Source organism: Oncorhynchus nerka, linkage group LG8 (genome assembly GCF_034236695.1).
Source record: "Oncorhynchus nerka isolate Pitt River linkage group LG8, Oner_Uvic_2.0, whole genome shotgun sequence".
NCBI classification, from domain to species: domain Eukaryota; kingdom Metazoa; phylum Chordata; class Actinopteri; order Salmoniformes; family Salmonidae; genus Oncorhynchus; species Oncorhynchus nerka.
The window spans coordinates 70,618,672-70,641,982 of NC_088403.1; the positions used below are offsets into that span (position 1 = coordinate 70,618,672).

Below are 23,311 nucleotides of genomic sequence, written 5' to 3' on the forward strand. Positions count from 1 at the left end.
TTATATTACAACCACGCTGTCCAGGGATAACACACATAGTTATATTACCCCCATGCTGTCCATAGTCATATTACCCCCATGCTGTCCAGGGACAACACATAGTTATATTACAACCACGCTGTCCAGGGACAACACATAGTTATATTACCCCCACGCTGTCCATAGTTATATTACCCCCATGCTGTCCATAGTTATATTACCCCCATGCTGTCTGGGGACAACACATAGTTATATTACCCCCACGCTGTCCAGGGACAACACATAGTTATATTACAACCACGCTGTCCAGGGACAACACATAGTTATATTACCCCCCATGCTGTCCATAGTTATATTACCCCACGCTGTCCAGGGACAACACATAGTTATATACCCCCACGCTGTCCATAGTTATATTACCCCATGCTGTCCATAGTTATATTACCCCACGCTGTCCAGGTTAACACATAGTTATATTACTACCCCACATGCTGTCCAGGGACAACCCCATGCATAGTTATATTACCCCCATGCTGTCCATAGTTATATTACCCCCATGCTGTCCATAGTTATATTAACCCATGCTGTCCATAGTTATATTACCCCCACGCTGTCCATAGTTATATTACTCCCCACGCTGTCCAGGACAACACATAGTTATATTACCCCCATGCTGTCCATAGTTATATTACTCCCCATGCTGTCCATAGTTATATTACCCCCATGCTGTCCATAGTTATATTACCCCCACGCTGTCCATAGTTATATTACCCCCACGTTGTCCAGGGACAACACATAGTTATATTACCCCCACGCTGTCCAGGGACAACACACAGTTATATTACCCCACGCTGTCCATAGTTATATTACCCCACGCTGTCCAGGGACAACACACAGTTATATTACCCCCATGCTGTCCATAGTTATATTACCCCCATGCTGTCCATAGTTATATTACCCCCACGCTGTCCATAGTTATATTACCCCCATGCTGTCCATAGTTAATTACCCCATGCTGTCCATAGTTATATTACCCCATGCTGTCCATAGTTATATTACCCCATGCTGTCCAGGGACAACACATAGTTATATTACCCCCATGCTGTCCAGGGACAACACATAGTTATATTACCCCCACGCTGTCCAGGGACAACACATAGTTATATTACCCCATGCTGTCCAGGGACAACACATAGTTATATTACTCCCATGCTGTCCAGGGACAACACATATAGTTATATTACCCCCACGCTGTCCAGGGACAACACATAGTTATATTACCCCACGCTGTCCATAGTTATATTACCAATTCCACGCTGTCCAGGGACAACACATAGTTATATTACCCCCATGCTGTCCAGGGACAACACATAGTTATATTACCCCACGTCCAGGGACAACCCCATATAGTTATATTCCCCATGCTGTCCATAGTTATATTACCCCCACGTTGTCCAGGGACAACACATAGTTATATTACCCCACGCTGTCCAGGGACAACACATAGTTATATTACCCCCACGCTGTCCATAGTTATACATACCCCCATGCTGTCCATAGTTATATTACCCCCATGCTGTCCATAGTTATATTACCCCATGCTGTCCATAGTTATATTACCCCATGCTGTCCAGGGACAACACATAGTTATATTACCCCCATGCTGTCCATAGTTATATTACCCCCACGCTGTCCATAGTTATATTACCCCCACGCTGTCCATAGTTATATTACCCCCATGCTGTCCATACAACACATAGTTATATTACCCCACTTTGTCTGGGACAACATAGTTATATTACCCCATGCTGTCCATAGTTATATTACCCCATGCTGTCCATAGTTATATTACCCCATGCTGTCCATATGTTATATTACCCCATGCTGTCCATAGTTATATTACCCCCATGCTGTCCATAGTTATATTACCCCCACGCTGTCCAGGGACAACACATAGTTATATTACCCCCACGCTGTCCAGGGGCAACACATAGTTATATTACCCCCATCGCATGTCCACAACACAGAGTTATATTACTCCCATGTGTCCATAGTTATATTACCCCATGCTGTCCATAGTTATATTACCCCCATGCTGTCCATAGTTATATTACCCCATGCTGTCCAGGGACAACACATAGTTATATTACCCCCATGCTGTCCAGGGACAACATATAGTTATATTACTCCCCATGCTGTCCAGGGACAACACATAGTTATATTACCCCCATGCTGTCCAGGGACAACACATAGTTATATTACCCCATGCTGTCCAGGGACAACACATAGTTATATTACCCCATGCTGTCCAGGGACAACACATAGTTATATTACCCCACGCTGTCCAGGGACAACACATAGTTATATTACCCCCATGCTGTCCATAGTTATATTACCCCCACGCTGTCCAGGGACAACACATAGTTATTACCCCCGCTGTCCATAGTTATATTACCCCCATGCTGTCCATAGTTATATTACCCCACACTGTCCAGGGACAACACATAGTTATATTACCCCACGCTGTCCAGGGACAACACATAGTTATATTACCCCCACGCTGTCCATAGTTATATTACCCCATGCTGTCCATAGTTATATTACCCCATGCTGTCCATAGTTATATTACCCCCACGCTGTCCATAGTTATATTACCCCATGCTGTCCATAGTTATATTACCCCCATGCTGTCCATAGTTATATTACCCCATGCTGTCCATAGTTATATTACCCCCATGCTGTCCATAGTTATATTACCCCCACGCTGTCCAGGGACAACACATAGTTATATTACCCCCATGCTGTCCAGGGACAACACATAGTTATATTACCCCCATGCTGTCCAGGGACAACACATAGTTATATTACCCCATGCTGTCCAGGGACCACACATAGTTATATTACCCCACGCTGTCCATAGTTATATTACCCCATGCTGTCCATAGTTATATTACCCCATGCTGTCCATAGTTATATTACCCCCATGCTGTCCATAGTTATATTACCCCCATGCTGTCCATAGTTATATTACTGCTGTCCATAGTTATATTACCCCATGCTGTCCATGCCCCATGTGTCCATAGTTATATTACCCCATGCTGTCCATAGTTATATTACCCCCACGCTGTCCATAGTTATATTACCCCCACGCTGTCCAGGGACAACACATAGTTATATTACCTCCATGCTGTCCATAGTTATATTACCCCCACGCTGTCCATAGTTATATTACCCCATGCTGTCCATAGTTATATTACCCCCATGCTGTCCATAGTTATATTACCCCCATGCTGTCCATAGTTATATTACCCCATGCTGTCCAGGGACAACACATAGTTATATTACCCCATGCTGACCATAGTTATATTACCCCCATGCTGTCCATAGTTATATTACCCCACGCTGTCCAGGGACAACACATAGTTATATTACCCCCACGCTGTCCAGGGACAACACATAGTTATATTACCCCCATGCTGTCCAGGGACAACACATAGTTATATTACCCCCATGCTGTCCAGGGACAACACATAGTTATATTACCCCACGCTGTCCAGGGACAACACATAGTTATATTACCCCCATGCTGTCCATAGTTATATTACCCCCATGCTGTCCATAGTTATATTACCCCCCATGCTGTCCAGGGACAACACATAGTTATATTACCCCCATGCTGTCCATAGTTATATTACCCCATGCTGTCCATAGTTATATTACCCCACGCTGTCCATAGTTATATTACCCCATGCTGTCCATAGTTATATTACCCCCATGCTGTCCATAGTTATATTACCCCCATGCTGTCCATAGTTATATTACCCCCATGCTGTCCATAGTTATATTACCCCCATGCTGTCCATAGTTATATTACCCCCACGCTGTCCAGGGACAACACATAGTTATATTACCCCCATGCTGTCCATAGTTATATTACCCCATGCTGTCCAGGGACAACACATAGTTATATTACCCCCATGCTGTCCAGGGACAACACATAGTTATATTACCCCACGCTGTCCAGGGACCAGTTATATTACCCCCATGCTGTCCATAGTTATATTACCCCATGCTGTCCATAGTTATATTACCCCCATGCTGTCCATAGTTATATTACCCCATGCTGTGGGACAACCATAGTTATATTACCCCATGCTGTCCATAGACAACACATTATATTACCCCCATGCTGTCCATAGTTATATTACCCCATGCTGTCCAGGGACAACACATAGTTATATTACCCCCATGCTGTCCATAGTTATATTACCCCCATGCTGTCCATAGTTATATTACCCCCATGCTGTCCATAGTTATATTACCCCCATGCTGTCCATAGTTATATTACCCCCATGCTGTCCATAGTTATATTACCCCATGCTGTCCATAGTTATATTACCCCCATGCTGTCCAGGGACAACACATAGTTATATTACCCCACGCTGTCCAGGGACAACACATAGTTATATTACCCCCATGCTGTCCAGGGACAACACATTATATTACCCCCATGCTGTCCATAGTTATATTACCCCCATGCTGTCCAGGGACAACACATAGTTATATTACCCCCACGCTGTCCATAGTTATATTACCCCCATGCTGTCCATAGTTATATTACCCCATGCTGTCCATAGTTATATTACCCCCACGCTGTCCAGGGACCATAGTTATATTACCCCCATGCTGTCCAGGGACAACACATAGTTATATTACCCCCACGCTGTCCAGGGACAACACATAGCTGCTGTCCAGGGACAACACATAGTTATATTACCCCATGCTGTCCAGGGATATTACCCCACATAGTTATATTACCCCCATGCTGTCCATAGTTATATTACCCCCATGCTGTCAACACATAGTTATATTACCCCCATGCTGTCCAGGGACAACACATAGTTATATTACCCCCATGCTGTCCAGGGACAACACATAGTTATATTACCCCATGCTGTCCATAGTTATATTACCCCATGCTGTCCAGGGACAACACATAGTTATATTACCCCCATGCTGTCCAGGGACAACACATAGTTATATTACCCCCATGCTGTCCATAGTTATATTACCCCCATGCTGTCCAGGGACAACACATAGTTATATTACCCCCACGCTGTCCAGGGACAACACATAGTTATATTACCCCCATGCTCTGTCCAGGGACAACACATAGTTATATTACCCCCACGCTGTCCAGGGACATCCCTGTCCTATTACATTTCTTCCATGGAGCCTGGTTTTGGTGAGGTTGAAGCCAACCTCATCCACATAAATAAATTCATGGTGAATTACATGGGCATCCAGCTCCAATATTCTCTGTAACAGACAAAAGGATATACAGATGAGTAAATATGGTCTGAAGTACTGGAAGTAGTGTTGCATACATACCTCTACAAAGTCATGTTGCATATTCTTGACTCTGTCAGAGTTTCTCTCAAATGGCACCTTGTAAAGTTGTTTCTTCGCCACTCGGTGTCGTTGGAGGATGTGTTGTATGGTCGACAGTAAAGTTGTTTCATCGTCACTCGGTGTCGTTGGAGGATGTGTTGTGTGGTCGACAGTAAGTTGTTTCATCGTCACTCGGTGCCGTTGGAGGATGCGTTGTGTGGTCGACAGTAAAGTTGTTTCATCGTCACTCGGTGCCGTTGGAGGCTGCGTTGTGTGGTCGACAGTAAAGTTGTTTCATCGCACTCGGTGCCGTTGGAGGATGCGTTGTGGTCGATTAGTAAAGTTGTTTCATCGTCACTCGATGCCATTGGAGGCTGCGTTGTGTGGTCGACAGTAAAGTTGTTTCATCGCCACTTGTCGTTGGAGGATGTGTTGTATGGTCGACAGTAAAGTTGTTTCATCGTCACTCGGGGCCGTTGGAGGCTGCGTTGTGTGGTCGACAGTAAAGTTGTTTCATCGTTACCGGTGCCGTTGGAGGCTGCGTTGTGTGGTCGATAGGCTTACAGCATTGATGTTGTTAAATATTGTCATTATTCAAGATATGCCCTCCTTCTCTCAATCCTAACATTGTTGGCCAAAACCATATTTATATAATTGCAGTCTCTTGTACATCTGTAAACAAGCATCCTCGTCCTCCATGATGTCTTTGCCTTTCCACTCTGTACAGAATTCAAACATGTGTTCAGCATAGGAACTGAAAACAATATACAAAAATGTAGTACAGCCTGATAACCAACCTCATTCATTCAATGCAGTGCAGTAAATGGATGGCTTAGAGTTACCAACCTCATTCATTCAATGCAGTGCAGTAAATGGATGGCTTAGAGTTACCAACCTCATTCATTCAAAGCAGTGCAGTAAATGGATGGCATAGAGTTACCAACCTCATTCATTCAAAGCAGTGCAGTAAATAGATGGCTTAGAGTTACCAACCTCATTCATTCAAAGCAGTGCAGTAAATGGATGGCTTAGAGTTACCAACCTCATTCATTCAAAGCAGTGCAGTAAATGGATGGATTAGAGTTACCAACCTCATTCATTCAAAGCAGTGCAGTAAATGGATGGCTTAGAGTTACCAACCTCATTCATTCAATGCAGTGCAGTAAATGGATGGCTTAGAGTTACCAACCTCATTCATTCAAAGCAGTGCAGTAAATGGATGGCTTAGAGTTACCAACCTCATTCATTCAATGCAGTGCAGTAAATGGATGGCTCAGAGTTACCAACCTCATTCATTCAAAGCAGTGCAGTAAATGGATGGCTTAGAGTTACCAACCTCATTCATTCAAAGCAGTGCAGTAAATGGATGGCTTAGAGTTACCAACCTCATTCATTCAAAGCAGTGCAGTAAATGGATGGCTTAGAGTTACAAATGTTTATGTAATACTATGAAGTCATACGTATTTTTGGGGTACATTACTGTAATACTATGAAGTTACATATTTTACAGTACATTACTGTAATACTATGAAGTCATACGTATTTTACAGTACATTACTGTAATATTATGAAGTCATATTTTACAGTACATTACTGTAATGCTAAAATAGTCATTAGATAATTGCATACCTGTTCTCATTTCTGAAGGGTCAATTATGGACGCCACTGTAAATCAACTTAAGTTGACTAGTTAGCTCAAAAGGGGTTATAGAATTGACTTCATGCTGATTCAGTATAAATTTGACCAGGTTCCCGTGAACAAATTGTAATGACAACATACCAAGAGTGTCCGTATTAATGTTCACTGTGTATTAGAAACACAGGTTGAGATCATTGTGAGGATTTGGCAAATGGGTTGAATAGGGAATCGGGCTTCGGGAAAAATGTTGTCCGAGGTTGTAACAATGCCAAAGGGAGTTGGGGCTTATTTTTATTTATTTTACCAGGCAAGTCAGTTAAGAACAAATTCTTATTTTCAATGACAGCCTAGTTAATCGACTTAAGTTGGGCTGGACTCTCAGTCCAGCCTCTCTCATGGTCAAACCGTGGTTGATCACATGATCAACAAGTGTTGCCCTAATCTCATCGGAGATGGCTCTCCTTCCTTCTCTTCTTTGCCCTTGTCCTCTTCTTCTTCCTCTTCCTCTCACTCCTCTTGCTCTCTGTCCATTGTTGGCATCCATTGTTCAAAACAGGTAATCTGACCTTTGACATATTTATAGGCCTATACTACAGTAAAGCAGTGATTGGTTAGTGATCAGTTAAGCTATTAGTGTTTGCACATGTGATGAGTATGTGTGTGTGACCTGGTGAATAAGTGTAGCATTTTGATTGGTTGTGTTTGGAAAAGGAAAGCAAGTCACTTCCTGTTAGATTTTTGTGTTTTAAGGTAGAGAATTGTGTGTAGTGTCTTGAAAAAGTGTTTTATGCAATTGACAACTGAGTCAAAGGCTGGGAAATAGCTTATGGTTTTGGATATTTGGTGTGTAGTTTTGCACTTTGAGTGAGAGGTTTCAAAAATCATGTGACATTAAAAGATTTTGTGTGTAAGCAGTTGGAAAAAACTGTATTATTATTCTGTCTGAAGTAACTATAGCAGGAGTCAAATAAATGCTGTCCTCCCGACCTCTCCCCTCTGATTGGTTGATGCTTTCCACCTCTCCTCTACTTTGATAGGTTGATGTGGTTCCATTCAAGGAGGAGGGTGGTGACATGATAGGAGGGTCCACAAGGCAAGCTGTTCTGTTATTTCATCAAGTTTGTTTGCAGAGTTTAACTCCATTAGGAAGGTGAACTAGAGACCAGCAACAACTGAATAACAGAACTTCCACAGCGCTGCCCGAGCCCTTCAGTTTCAGAACTTTTAGTTGCATCAAATTAGGAACTTTCACTCAAAACAGCAACGCGTTTCCTCATACACACACACACACAGAAAGACAGAGACAGACAGAGAGAAGGGGACCAGACAGACTAACCTTGTAGCCGGTAAGACGCAGGAGATGAAGATCCAGTTCGCTCCGCTAAACATCCCACTGCGGAGGAGACTCCAGACAGCTGCTGTGCTGCAGTGGGTTTTCTCTTTCCTGGCGCTAGGTAAGCCTCTCTCTCGCTCTCTGTGTGTGTGTGTTAGAGAGTGACTCAGTGTGTGTGTGTGTGTGTGTGTGTGTGTTAGAGAGTGACTCAGTGTGTGTGTGTGTGTGTCTGTATGTGTGTGTGTGTGTGTGTGTGTGTGTGTCTGTGTGTGTGTGTGTGTGTGTGTGTGTGTGTGTGTGTGTGTGTGTGTGTGTGTGTGTGTGTGTGTGTGTGTGTGTGTCTGTGTGTGTCTGTGTGTGTGTGTGTGTGTGTGTGTGTGTGTGTGTGTGTGTGTGTGTGTGTGTGTGTGTGTGTGTGTGTGTGTGTGTGTGTGTGTGTGTGTGTGTGTGTGTGTGTGTGTGTGTCTGTGTGTGTCTGTGTGTGTGTGTGTGTGTGTGTGTGTGTGTGTGTGTGTGTGTGTGTGTGTGTGTCTGTGTGTGTGTGTGTGTGTGTGTGTGTGTGTGTGTGTGTGTGTGTGTATGTGTGTGTGTGTGTGTGTGTGTGTGTGTGTGTGTGTGTGTGTGTGTGTGTGTGTGAGAGAGAGGGGTTCATTACGCTGACGTTAGTGTGATGGTGCTGCTGTAATGTTTCGCTACACTCACATTAACATCTGCTAAACATGTGTATGTGACAAATAACATTTTGATTTGATTTGATTTGAAGGGAAAATCAATCCGTTTGTTGCTAAATAGAGTAAATAGTAACTCTGATTAGACTAGAGAGACTATTTCTCAGCAAAAGTAGGTAACACAAAGGCTTGCACAAATTAATCAATATCTTTATTGATTGTCTGGTCTAATGTCAGTTTAGTGTCTGTCCCCATGACGATTAGACTGGTCCTAGGTTAGTGTCTAATGGTTCAGGTTTGGGTAGTGTGATCTGGTCCTAGATCAGTGGTTAGGGTTGTATAGTATAACGGAGTGATATGGTTCTGGATCATCTAGGAACACCTGCTCCACAGTTTGACATGGCACTAATAGCGCCATGGAAGAGGTTCCTTTTTGGTGACGCTGCTGGTTAGTACGTTGTCAAGCGGGTGGTCACGTGTGTTTGTGAGCACAGGACTGCTGGTGTAAACGGGACAGTGGAAAAGCCAAGCAGTTAGCAGCATTCTTCTATCCATTGTAACAGCTGGAGGGAGTTCAGATTCTATAGAGAGGATTCTAGACTTTCTGTGTTTTCTGATTGGCTCTCTCTGGACTCCATGACCTCACAATGATCTGATCCATCTAACCCTTACCGTCTAACCCTTACCCTGACTCTGTCTCTGCTACGTCTCAACTGTGCAGCTGGGGTCACCTTGGTAGGAGTAAGGGACAGGCGTACTGTGTGTGTAGAGGGTAGTGGGTGAGAGTGCATGGCTGGCGTTCGCCCACTTGGCTCTGCTCACACACACACACACACGCGCGCGCGCACGCAGACATTTACTCTATGTTCTCCTTTACCAACCATGTGAAATTATTCTCCTCCTGCCAACTCCCCTCCCCAGAGAGTAACTGACCAGTGACATGTCTTCCCCCTCCCCCAGAGAGTAACTGACCAGTGACATGTCTTCCCCCTCCCCAGAGAGTAACTGACCAGTGACATGTCTTCCCCCTCCCCAGAGAGTAACTGACCAGTGACATGTCTTCCCCCTCCCCAGAGAGTAACTGACCAGTGACATGTCTTCCCCCTCCCCCAGAGAGTAACTGACCAGTGACATGTCTTCCCTCTCTCCCACCCAGAGAGTAACTGACCAGTGACATGTCTTCCCCCTCCCCCAGAGAGTAACTGACCAGTGACATGTCTCCCCCCTCCCCCCAGAGAGTAACTGACCAGTGACATGTCCCCCTCCCCAGAGAGTAACTGACCAGTGACATGCCCCCTCCCCCAGAGAGTAACTGACCAGTGACATGTCTTCCCCCCTCCCCCAGAGAGTAACTGACCAGTGACATGTCTTCCCCCCTCCCCCAGAGAGTAACTGACCAGTGACATGTCTTCCCCCCTCCCCCAGCCCAGTGCTGTCTAGCAGGCTATGTGTTGCTACTGACTGGTGGGTTCTGGCTGCGCATGCTGGTTGGCTGTATCTGGACAGGGACACACCCACCAGTGGGGGTCGGAGGTCAGAGTGGCCCGGAACTGGAGCTTCTGGAAACACTTCAGAGACTACTTCCCTCTCAATGTAAGACTCTAAACTAACACTAACAGGTTTCCTACATGGGCCGTAACTCTTCAGAGACTACTTCCCTCTCAATGTAAGACTCTAAACTAACACTAACAGGTTTCCTACATGGGCCGTAACTCTTCAGAGACTACTTCCCTCTCAATGTAAGACTCTAAACTAAGACTAACAGGTTTCCTACAAGGCTGTAACTCTTCAGAGACTACTTCCCTCAATGTAAGACTCTAAACTAACACTAACAGGTTTCCTACATGGGCCGTAACTCTTCAGAGACTACTTCCCTCTCAATGTAAGACTCTAAACTAACACTAACAGGTTTCCTACATGGGCCGTAACTCTTCAGAGACTACTTCCCTCTCAATGTAAGACTCTAAACTAAGACTAACAGGTTTCCTACAAGGGCCGTAACTCTTCAGAGACTACTTCCCTCTCAATGTAAGACTCTAAACTAACACTAACAGGTTTCCTACATGGGCAGTAACTCTTCAGAGACTACTTCCCTCTCAATGTAAGACTCTAAACTAACACTAACAGGTTTCCTACATGGGCCGTAACTCTTCAGAGACTACTTCCCTCTCAATGTAAGACTCTAAACTAAGACTAACAGGTTTCCTACAAGGGCCGTAACTCTTCAGAGACTACTTCCCTCTCAATGTAAGACTCTAAACTAACACTAACAGGTTTCCTACATGGGCCGTAACTCTTCAGAGACTACTTCCCTCTCAATGTAAGACTCTAAACTAACACTAACAGGTTTCCTAATGGGCAACTCTTCAGAGACTACTTCCCTCTCAATGTAAGACTCTAAACTAAGACTAACAGGTTTCCTACAAGGGCCGTAACTCTTCAGAGACTACTTCCCCTCTCAATGTAAGACTCTAAACTAACACTAACAGGTTTCCTACATGGGCCGTAACTCTTCAGAGACTACTTCCCTCTCAATGTAAGACTCTAAACTAACACTAACAGGTTTCCTACATGGGCCGTAACTCTTTCATTGTGTACGACGCTCCCATTAATATCAATGAAACCTACTGGTCTACTGCACACACCAATTTAAACACACACACCAATACACACAAATCAAATCAAATGTATTCATATTAAAGCCCTTCTTACATCAGCTGATGTCTCAAAGTGCTGTACAGAAACCCAGCCTAAAACCCCAAACAGCAAGCAATGCAGGTATAGAAGCACGGTGGCTAGGAAAATCTCCTAGATAGGCCGAAACCTAGGAAGAAACCTAGAGAGGAACCAGGCTATGAGGGTGGCCAGTCCTCTTCTGGCTGTGCCGGGTGGAGATTATAACAGAACATGGCCAATATGTTGAAATGTTCATAAATGACCAGCAGGGTCAAATGATAATAATCACAGTAGTTGTCGAGGGTGCAACAAGTCAGCACCTCAGGACTAAATGTCAGTTGGCTTTTCATAGCTGATCATTGAGAGTATCTCTACCACTCCTGCTGTCTCTAGAGAGTTGAAAACAGCAGGTCTGGGACAGGTAGCACGTCCGGTGAACAGGTCAGGGTTCCATAGCCGCAGGCAGAACAGTTGAAACTGGAGCAGCAGCACGGCCAGGTGAACTGGCAAGGTGTCGTCAGGCCAGGTAGTCCTGAGGCATGGTTCCAGGGCTCAGGTCCTCCGAGAGAGAGAAAGAAAGAGAGAATTAGAGAGAGCATACTTAAATTCACACAGGACACCGGATAAGACAGAAGTACTCCAGATATAACAAACTGACACTAGCCCCACGACACAAACTACTGCAGCATAAATACTGGAGGTTGATACAGGAGGGGTCAGGAGACACTGTGGCCCCGTCCGACGATACCCCCGGACAGGGCCAAACAGGCAGGATATAACCCCACCCACTTTGCCAAAGCACTCTCTATCTATCCCTCTCTCTAGCTACCTATCTATCGCTCAATATTAAATTAATTAAATTCAATGGGCTTTATTGGCATGGGAAACATATGTTAACATTGCCAAAGCAAGTGAAGGAGATAAACAAAAGTGAAATAAACAATTAAAATGGACAGTAAACATTACACTCACAAAGTTCCAAAATAATAAAGACATTACAAATGTATATATATTTATATAACTTCCGACTTCAACTGAACTGTATATGGTGAGTGAGCCTTCAACCCTGGTTCTTACCTGTTCCCCCCCTCCCCAGCTCATAAAGATGTTGGATCTGGACCCTGGTTCTAACTACAGTACCTGTTCCCCCCCTCCCCAGCTCATAAAGATGGTGGATCTGGACCCTGGTTCTAACTACAGTACCTGTTCCCCCCCCCCCCCCCCCCAGCTCATAAAGATGGTGGATCTGGACCCTGGTTCTAACTACAGTACCTGTTCCCCCCCCCCTCCCCAGCTCATAAAGATGGTGGATCTGGACCCTGGTTCTAACTACATCTTTGGGTTCCACCCCCATGGTGTTCTAGTGGCGGGGTTTTGGGAACTTCTGTACGGAGCGTCAGGGTTCTCCTCGCTGTTCCCCGGGCTGACCCCCTACCTCCTGATGCTGCCATTCTGGTTCAGAGTACCCTTCTTCAGGGACTACATCATGTGTGGAGGTTAGTACCCTTCAGGGACTACATCATGTGTGGAGGTTAGTACCCTAACCTCTAACCCCTGACCCTAGTACCCTTCTTTAGGTACTAGATCATGTTTGGAGGTTAGTAACTCTGACCTCTAACCCATAACCTCTGATGACTGATCCTGATCTTCAGGGACTACATCATGTGTGTAGGTTAGTAACCCTGAACTCTAACCCCTAACCTCTGACCCTGATATCCCACTTCAGGGACGACATCATGTGTGGAGAAAAGGCTGAGTGGTTAGTGTGTGTGTGTGTGTGTGTGTGTGTGTAGTGTGTGTGTGTTGTGTGTGTATTTTCTCAGTCACAGGGTTGTCCAGTTGAGAAAGTTTCTGTTGAAATATCTGACAATGCTGACCAAGTAGGTAACACTGACACACACACACACCTCTCCTCCCTCCTGTCAGACAGACTTACCCAACTCTATTTCACAACAGGCAAGTGGCTGACTGTGTGTGAGCTCACAAGTACTGATTATCCATCCATTCAACATCCTGAATACATGTCTCTCTGTGTCTACAGGAAACATCCTGAATACATGTCTCTCTCTGTGTCTACAGGGGAACATCCTGAATACATGTCTCTCTGTGTCTACAGGGAAACATCCTGAATACATGTCTCTCTCTGTGTTTACAGGGAAACATCCTGAATACATGTCTCTCTCTCTCTCTGTGTCTACAGGGGAACATCCTGAATACATGTCTCTCTCTCTGTGTCTACAGGGAAACATCCTGAATACATGTCTCTCTCTGTGTCTACAGGGAAACATCCTGAATTACATGTCTCTCTCTCTGTGTCTACAGGGAAACATCCTGAATACATGTCTCTCTCTCTGTGTCTACAGGGAAACATCCTGAATGCATGTCTCTCTCTCTGTGTCTACAGGAAACATCCTGAATACATGTCTCTCTGTCTACAGGAAACATCCTGAATACATGTCTCTCTCTCTGTGTCTACAGGGAAACATCCTGAATATATGTCTCTCTCTGTGTCTACAGGGAAACATCCTGAATTACATGTCTCTCTCTCTCTGTGTCTACAGGAAACATCCTGAATACATGTCTCTCTGTGTCTACAGGGAAACATCCTGAATACATGTCTCTCTCTCTGTGTCTACAGGGAAACATCCTGAATACATGTCTCTCTCTCTCTGTGTCTACAGGGAAACATCCTGAATACATGTCTCTCTCTCTGTGTCTACAGGGGAACATCCTGAATAGATGTCTCTCTCTCTCTTTGTGTCTACAGGGAAACATCCTGAATACATGTATCTCTCTCTCTGTGTCTACAGGGGAACATCCTGAATACATGTCTCTCTGTGTCTAGAGGGAAACATCCTGAATACATGTCTCTCTCTCTCTCTGTGTCTGCAGGGAAACATCCTGAATACATGTCTCTCTCTCTGTGTCTACAGGGGAACATCCTGAATACATGTCTCTCTCTGTGTCTACAGGGAAACATCCTGAATACATGTCTCTCTCTCTGTGTCTACAGGAGAACATCCTGAATACATGTCTCTCTCTCTCTCTCTGTGTCTACAGGGAAACATCCTGAATACATTTCTCTCTCTCTGTGTCTACAGGGAAACATCCTGAATACATGTCTCTCTCTGTGTCTACAGGAAACATCCTGAATACATGTCTCTCTCTCTGTGTCTACAGGGAAACATCCTGAATACATGTCTCTCTCTCTGTGTCTACAGGGAAACATCCTGAATACATGTCTCTCTCTGTGTCTACAGGAAACATCCTGAATACATGTCTCTCTCTCTCTCTGTGTCTACAGGGAAACATCCTGAATACATGTCTCTCTCTCTCTCTGTGTCTACAGGGAAACATCCTGAATACATGTCTCTCTCTCTCTGTGTCTACAGGGAAACATCCTGAATACATGTATCTCTGTGTCTAGAGGGAAACATCCTGAATACATGTCTCTCTCTGTGTCTACAGGGGAACATCCTGAATACATGTCTCTCTGTGTCTACAGGGAAACATCCTGAATACATGTCTCTCTCTCTGTGTCTACAGGGGAACATCCTGAATACATGTCTCTCTCTGTGTCTACAGGGAAACATCCTGAATACATGTCTCTCTCTCTGTGTCTACAGGGAAACATCCTGAATACATGTATCTCTCTCTGTGTCTACAGGGAAACATCCTGAATACATGTCTCTCTGTGTCTACAGGGAAACATCCTGAATACATGTCTCTCTCTCTCTCTGTGTCTACAGGGAAACATCCTGAATACATGTCTCTCTCTCTGTGTCTACAGGGAAACATCCTGAATATATGTCTCTCTCTCTGTGTCTACAGGGAAACATCCTGAATTACATGTCTCTCTCTCTCTGTGTCTACAGGGAAACATCCTGAATACATGTCTCTCTGTGTCTACAGGGAAACATCCTGAATACATGTCTCTCTCTCTCTCTGTGTCTGCAGGGAAACATCCTGAATACATGTCTCTCTCTCTGTGTCTGCAGGGGAACATCCTAAATACATGTCTCTCTCTGTGTCTACAGGGGAACATCCTGAATACATGTCTCTCTCTGTGTCTACAGGGAAACATCCTGAATACATGTATCTCTCTCTCTGTGTCTACAGGGGAACATCCTGAATACATGTCTCTCTGTGTCTAGAGGGAAACATCCTGAATACATGTCTCTCTCTCTCTGTTTCTGCAGGGAAACATCCTGAATACATGTCTCTCTCTCTGTGTCTGCAGGGGAACATCCTGAATACATGTCTCTCTCTGTGTCTACAGGGGAACATCCTGAATACATGTCTCTCTCTCTCTCTGTGTCTACAGGGAAACATCCTGAATACATGTCTCTCTCTCTGTGTCTACAGGGGAACATCCTGAATACATGTCTCTCTCTCTCTGTGTCTACAGGGAAACATCCTGAATACATGTCTCTCTCTCTGTGTGTACAGGGAAACATCCTGAATACATGTCTCTCTCTGTGTCTACAGGGAAACATCCTGAATACATGTCTCTCTCTGTGTCTACAGGGAAACATCCTGAATACATGTCTCTCTCTCTCTGTGTCTACAGGGAAACATCCTGAATACATGTCTCTCTCTCTCTCTGTGTCTACAGGGAAACATCCTGAATGTCTCTCTCTCTGTGTCTACATGTCTCTGTCTCTCTGTGTCTACAGGGAAACATCCTGAATACATGTCTCTCTCTGTGTCTACAGGGAAACATCCTGAATACATGTCTCTCTCTCTCTCTGTGTCTACAGGGAAACATCCTGAATACATGTCTCTCTCTCTCTGTGTCTACAGGAAACATCCTGAATACATGTCTCTCTCTCTCTGTGTCTACAGGGAAACATCCTGAATACATGTCTCTCTCTGTGTCTACAGGGAACATCCTGAATACATGTCTCTCTCTCTCTGTGTCTACAGGGAAACATCCTGAATACATGTCTCTCTCTCTCTGTGTCTACAGGGAAACATCCTGAATACATGTCTCTCTCTGTGTGTCTACAGGGAAACATCCTGAATACATGTCTCTCTCTCTGTGTCTACAGGGAAACATCCTGAATACATGTCTCTCTCTCTGTGTCTACAGGGAAACATCCTGAATACATGTCTCTCTCTCTCTCTCTGTGTCTACAGGGAAACATCCTGAATACATGTCTCTCTCTCTCTGTGTGTCTACAGGGAAACATCCTGAATACATCTCTCTCTCTCTCTCTGTGTCTACAGGGAAACATCCTGAATACATGTCTCTCTCTCTGTGTCTACAGGGAAACATCCTGAATACATGTCTCTCTCTCTCTGTGTCTACAGGGAAACATCCTGAATACATGTCTCTCTCTCTCTCTGTGTCTACAGGAAACATCCTGAATATATGTCTCTCTCTGTGTCTACAGGGAAACATCCTGAATACATGTCTCTCTCTCTGTGTCTACAGGGGAACATCCTGAATACATGTCTCTCTCTCTGTGTCTACAGGGGAACATCCTGAATACATGTCTCTCTCTGTGTCTACAGGGGAACATCCTGAATACATGTCTCTCTCTCTCTCTGTGTCTACAGGGAAACATCCTGAATACATGTCTCTCTCTGTGTCTACAGGGAACATCCTGAATACATGTCTCTCTCTCTCTCTGTGTCTACAGGGAAACATCCTGAATACATGTCTCTCTCTCTCTGTGTGTACAGGGAAACATCCTGAATACATGTCTCTCTCTCTGTGTCTACAGGGAAACATCCTGAATACATGTCTCTCTCTGTGTCTACAGGGAAACATCCTGAATACATGTCTCTCTCTCTGTGTCTACAGGGAAACATCCTGAATACATGTCTCTCTCTCTGTGTCTACAGGGAAACATCCTGAATACATGTCTCTCTCTCTCTGTCTACAGGGAAACATCCTGAATACATGTCTCTCTCTGTGTCTACAGGGAAACATCCTGAATACATGTCTCTCTCTGTGTCTACAGGAAACATCCTGAATACATGTCTCTCTGTGTCTACAGGGAAACATCCTGAATACATGTCTCTCTCTCTGTGTCTACAGGGAAACATCCTGAATACATGTCTCTCTCTGTGTCTACAGGGAAACATCCTGAATACATGTCTCTCTCTCTGTGTCTACAGGGAAACATCCTGAATACATGTCTCTCTCTCTGTGTCTACAGGGAAACATCCTGAATACATGTCTCTCTCTCTGTGTCTACAGGGAAACATCCTGAATACATGTCTCTCTCTCTGTGTCTACAGGAAACATCCTGAATACATGTCTCTCTCTGTGTCTACAGGGAAACATCCTGAATACATGTCTCTCTCTCTCTCTGTGTCTACAGGGAAACATCCTGAATACATGTCTCTCTCTCTCTCTGTGGAAACATCCTGAATACAGTCTCTCTCTCTCTCTCTGTGTCTACAGGAAACATCCTGAATACATCTCTCTCTCTCTCTCTGTGTCTACAGGGAAACATCCTGAATACATGTCTCTCTCTGTGTCTACAGGGAAACATCCTGAATACATGTCTCTCTCTCTGTGTCTACAGGGAAACATCCTGAATACATGTCTCTCTCTGTGTCTACAGGGAAACATCCTGAATACATGTCTCTCTCTGTGTCTGAATACTGTCTCTCTCTGTGTCTACAGGAAACATCCTGAATACATGTCTCTCTCTCTCTCTGTGTCTACAGGGAAACATCCTGAATACATGTCTCTCTCTCTCTGTGTCTACAGGAAACATCCTGAATACATGTCTCTCTCTGTGTCTACAGGGAAACATCCTGAATACATGTCTCTCTCTGTGTCTACAGGGAAACATCCTGAATACATGTCTCTCTCTCTGTGTCTACAGGGGAACATCCTGAATACATCTCTCTCTCTCTCTCTCTGTGTCTACAGGGAAACATCCTGAATACATGTCTCTCTCTCTCTCTCTCTGTGTCTACAGGGAAACATCCTGAATACATGTCTCTCTCTCTCTCTCTCTCTCTCTCTGTGTCTACAGGGAAACATCCTGAATACATGTCTCTCTCTCTGTGTCTGCAGGGAAACATCCTGAATACATGTCTCTCTCTCTCTGTGTGTCTACAGGGAAACATCCTGAATACATGTCTCTCTCTCTGTGTCTGCAGGGAAACATCCTGAATACATGTCTCTCTCTCTCTGTGTCTACAGGGAAACATCCTGAATACATGTCTCTCTCTCTATGTGTCTACAGGGGAACATCCTGAATACATGTCTCTCTCTCTCTCTCTCTCTCTCTGTGTCTACAGGGGAACATCCTGATTACATGTCTCTCTGTGTCTACAGGGAAACATCCTGAATACATGTCTCTCTCTCTCTGTGTCTACAGGGGAACATCCTGAATACATGTCTCTCTCTCTGTGTCTACAGGGGAACATCCTGAATACATGTCTCTCTCTGTGTCTACAGGGGAACATCCTGAATACATGTCTCTCTCTCTCTGTGTCTACAGGGGAACATCCTGAATACATGTCTCTCTCTCTCTCTCTGTGTCTACAGGGGAACATCCTGAATACATGTCTCTCTGTGTCTACAGGGAAACATCCTGAATACATGTCTCTCTCTCTCTCTGTATCTACAGGGAAACATCCTGAATACGTCTCTCTCTCTCTGTGTCTACAGGGAAACATCCTGAATTACATGTCTCTCTCTGTGTCTACAGTGTCACCTTCAAATCAAATCAAACTTTATTCGTCACATGCGCCGAATACAACAGAATACTGTGAAATGCTTACTTACAAGCCCTTAACTTGTTATGGCCGCAATCCCGATATCGGGATAAGTGTCATCAACAACCGCTGAATAGCATAGCGCTACATTGAATAAATATTACTACAAATATTTATATTCATGAAATCACAAGTACAATATAGGAAAACACAGTTTAGCCTCTTGTTAATCTACCTGTCGTGTCAGATTTTGAAATTATGCTTTTCAGCGACGGCAATCCAAGCGTTTGTGTAAGTTTATCGATCGCATGACAAAACATTAAGTACACTTAGCATCAGGAAGCTTGGTCACGAAAATCAGAAAAGCAATCAAATTAATTGTTTACCTTTGATGATCTTCGTATGTTTTCACTCACGAGTCTCCCAGTTACACAACAAATGTTCCGTTTGTTCCATAAAGTTTATTTTTATATCCAAAATACCTCCGTTTGTTTGTCGCGTTATGTTCAGAAATCCACAGGAAAGAGCGGTCACGACAACGCAGATGAAAATTCCAAATAGTCTCCATAATGTCCACAGAAACATGACAAACGTTTTTTATAATAAATCCTCAGGTTGTTTTTAAAATGTATAATCGATAATATATCAACCGCAAATGTCTTTCACAGTAGGAGAGGGGAAAACAATGGCTGTCCAAATTCTGTTGCGCGAGCAAAACTCATGTGACCACTTGACGCGATGTTATTGTTCTGGCTCATTTTTCAAAATAAAAGCCTGAAACTATGTCTGAAGACTGACACCTTGAGGAAGCGATAGGAAAAGGAATCTGGTTCATATCCCTTTAAATGGAGCAAAGGGAGGCTATGGAACATGGAGTTTTCAAAATAGAAGCCCTGATTTTCAACAGGGTTTCGCCTGCAATATCAGTTTTGTTATACTCACAGACAATATTTTGACAGTTTTGGAAACTTTAGAGTTTTCTATCCGATACTAATAATAATATGCATATATTAGCAACTGAGACTGAGGAGCTGGCCATTTACAATGGGCACATTTTCATCCAAGCTACTCAATACTGACCCTGCAGCCATAAAAAGTTAACTAACAATGCAGTTCAAGAAAGAGTTAAAAAAACATTTACCAAATAAACTATAGCAAAAAAAGAATAAAAAGTAACACAATACAATAACGAGGCTATATACAGGGTATTACGGTACAGAGTCAATGTGAGGCTATATACAGGGTATTACGGTACAGAGTCAATGTGGAGGCTATATACAGGGTATTACGGTACAGAGTCAATGTGGAGGCTATATACAGGGTATTACGGTACAGAGTCAATGTGAGGCTATATACAGGGTATTACGGTACAGAGTCAATGTGAGGCTATATACAGGGTATTACGGTACAGAGTCAATGTGGAGGCTATATACAGGCTGTTACAGTACAGTGTCAATGTGGAGGCTATATACAGGCTGTTACAGTACAGTGTCAATGTGGAGGCTATATACAGGGTATTACGGTACAGAGTCAATGTGAGGCTATATACAGGGTATTACGGTACAGAGTCAATGTGGAGGCTATATACAGGGTATTACGGTACAGAGTCAATGTGGAGGCTATATACAGGGTGTACCGGTACAGAGTCAATGTGGAGGCTATATACAGGGGGCACCGGTACAGAGTCAATGTGGAGGCTATATACAGGCTGTTACAGTACAGTGTCAATGTGGAGGCTATATACAGGATGTTACGGTACAGAGTCAATGTGGAGGCTATATACAGGGTGTTACGGTACAGAGTCAATGTGGAGGCTATATACAGGGTGTTACAGTACAGTGTCAATGTGGAGGCTATATACAGGGTGTTACGGTACAGAGTCAATGTGGAGGCTATATACAGGGTGTTACAGTATAGTGTCAATGTGGAGGCTATATACAGGGTATTACGGTACAGAGTCAATGTGGAGGCTATATACAGGGTATTACGGTACAGAGTCAATGTGGAGGCTATATACAGGGTATTACGGTACAGAGTCAATGTGGAGGCTATATACAGGGTATTACGGTACAGAGTCAATGTGGAGCCTATATACAGGGTGTTACAGTACAGTGTCAATGTGGAGGCTATATACAGCTGGTCAGGATGCTCTCGAAGGTGCAGCTGTAGAACCTTTTGAGGATCTGGGGACCCTTCAAAACATCCTGGATACGTGTGTGTGTGTGTGTGTATTTAAGGTTAGGGTGTGTGTGTGTGTGTGTGTGTATTTGGGGTTAAGGTGTGTGTGTGTAATTAGGTTTACGGTGTGTGTGTGTGTGTGTGTATTTGAGGTTAAGGTGTGTGTGTGTGTGTGTTTTGGGGTTAAGGTGTGTGTGTGTGTGTGTGTGTGTGTGTATTTGGGGTTAAGGTGTGTGTATGTATGTGTGTGTGTGTGTGTGTGTGTATTTGGGGTTAAGGTGTGTGTGTGTGATGTGTGTGTGTGTGTATTTAAGGTTAGGGTGTGTGATTAGGGTGTGTGTGTGTGTGTATTTGGGGTTAAGGTGTGTGTGTGTTTTGGGGTTAAGGTGTGTGTGTATGTGTGTATTTGGGGTTAAGGTGTGTGTGTGTGTGTGTGTGTGTGTGTGTGTGTGTGTGTGTGTGTGTATTTGGGGTTACGGTGTGTTATGTGTGTATTATGTGTATAATGTGTGTATTATGTGTTCATTCAGGTCTGGTATCCAGTGAGAAAGCCAGCCTGTCCTACCTGCTCTCAGCTCCTAGAGGAGGTAATGTGGCGGTGGTGGCTATAGGGGGCGCTCCAGAGGCTCTAGACGCCCGACCAGGAGCTCTCACCCTTCAGATTCTACACCGCAAGGGATTCATCAAACTGGCACTAAAACATGGGTAGGCCTGAAGTACAGGTGGGTCTGAAACACTGGTAGGCATGAAAAACAGTTACGTTTGAACAGGGTTGGGGTCAAATCCATTTAAATTCCAGCGAGCAGTATGGTATGTAGTGGGCAGCCAGACGGGTCATTTTAGAGATTAGCCAAGGGACTTAATTCGGGGAGAAAACAGTTTAGAAGGGAATACGCTTGTGTCCATACAAACCACCCTGAACATGCCAGTTCAGGGTCAGGCCTGGTTCGTTTTGGGAAGGGAGACTGTCTGGGAAGACCAAATAAAAGTAACCTGAATATCAATTGGTATTTCTGCTTCCTGAATTGACTGGAATTGAAATGTAGTTGACCCCAATCCTGGGTCTGAACGCGGGTAGGTGGGAAGCACGTCTGAACGCGGGTAGGTGGGAAAAACAGGTAGATGTCAAACACGGGTAGGTTTGAAACATCTGAAACACGTGTATTGAATATTGTAATTCAATATTAGGTGTGGTGTGTTTAATTTTTAAATTTTTATTCTTTCTTTTTATTTCACCTTTATTTAACCAGGTAGGCTAGTTGAGAACAAGTTCTCATTTGCAACTGCGACCTGGCCAAGATAAAGCATAGCAGTGTGAACAGACAACACAGAGTTACACATGGAGTAAACAATTAACAAGTCAATAACACAGTAGAAAAAAAGGGGAGTCTATATACAATGTGTGCAAAAGCATTGAGGAGGTAGGCGAATAATTACAATTTTGCAGATTAACACTGGAGTGATAAATGATCAGATGGTCATGTACAGGTAGAGATATTGGTGTGCAAAAGAGCAGAAAAGTAAATAAATAAAAACAGTATGGGGATGAGGTAGGTAAAATTGGGTGGGCTGTTTACCAATAGATTATGTACAGCTGCAGCGATCGGTTAGCTGCTCAGATAGCTGATGTTTGAAGTTGGTGAGGGAGATAAAAGTCTCAACTTCAGCGATTTTTGCAATTCGTTCCAGTCACAGGCAGCAGAGAACTGGAACGAAAGGTGGCCAAATGAGGTGTTGGCTTTAGGGATGATCAGTGAGATA

The 23,311-nt window shown here is 44.1% G+C and overlaps 1 pseudogene; it reads left to right on the plus strand.

Annotated features, from left to right (window-relative positions):
* The first annotated feature begins 8,111 nt into the window (after positions 1–8,111).
* Positions 8,112–23,311, plus strand: part of LOC135572990 (2-acylglycerol O-acyltransferase 1-like) — a 35,787-nt pseudogene continuing 20,587 nt past the window's right edge.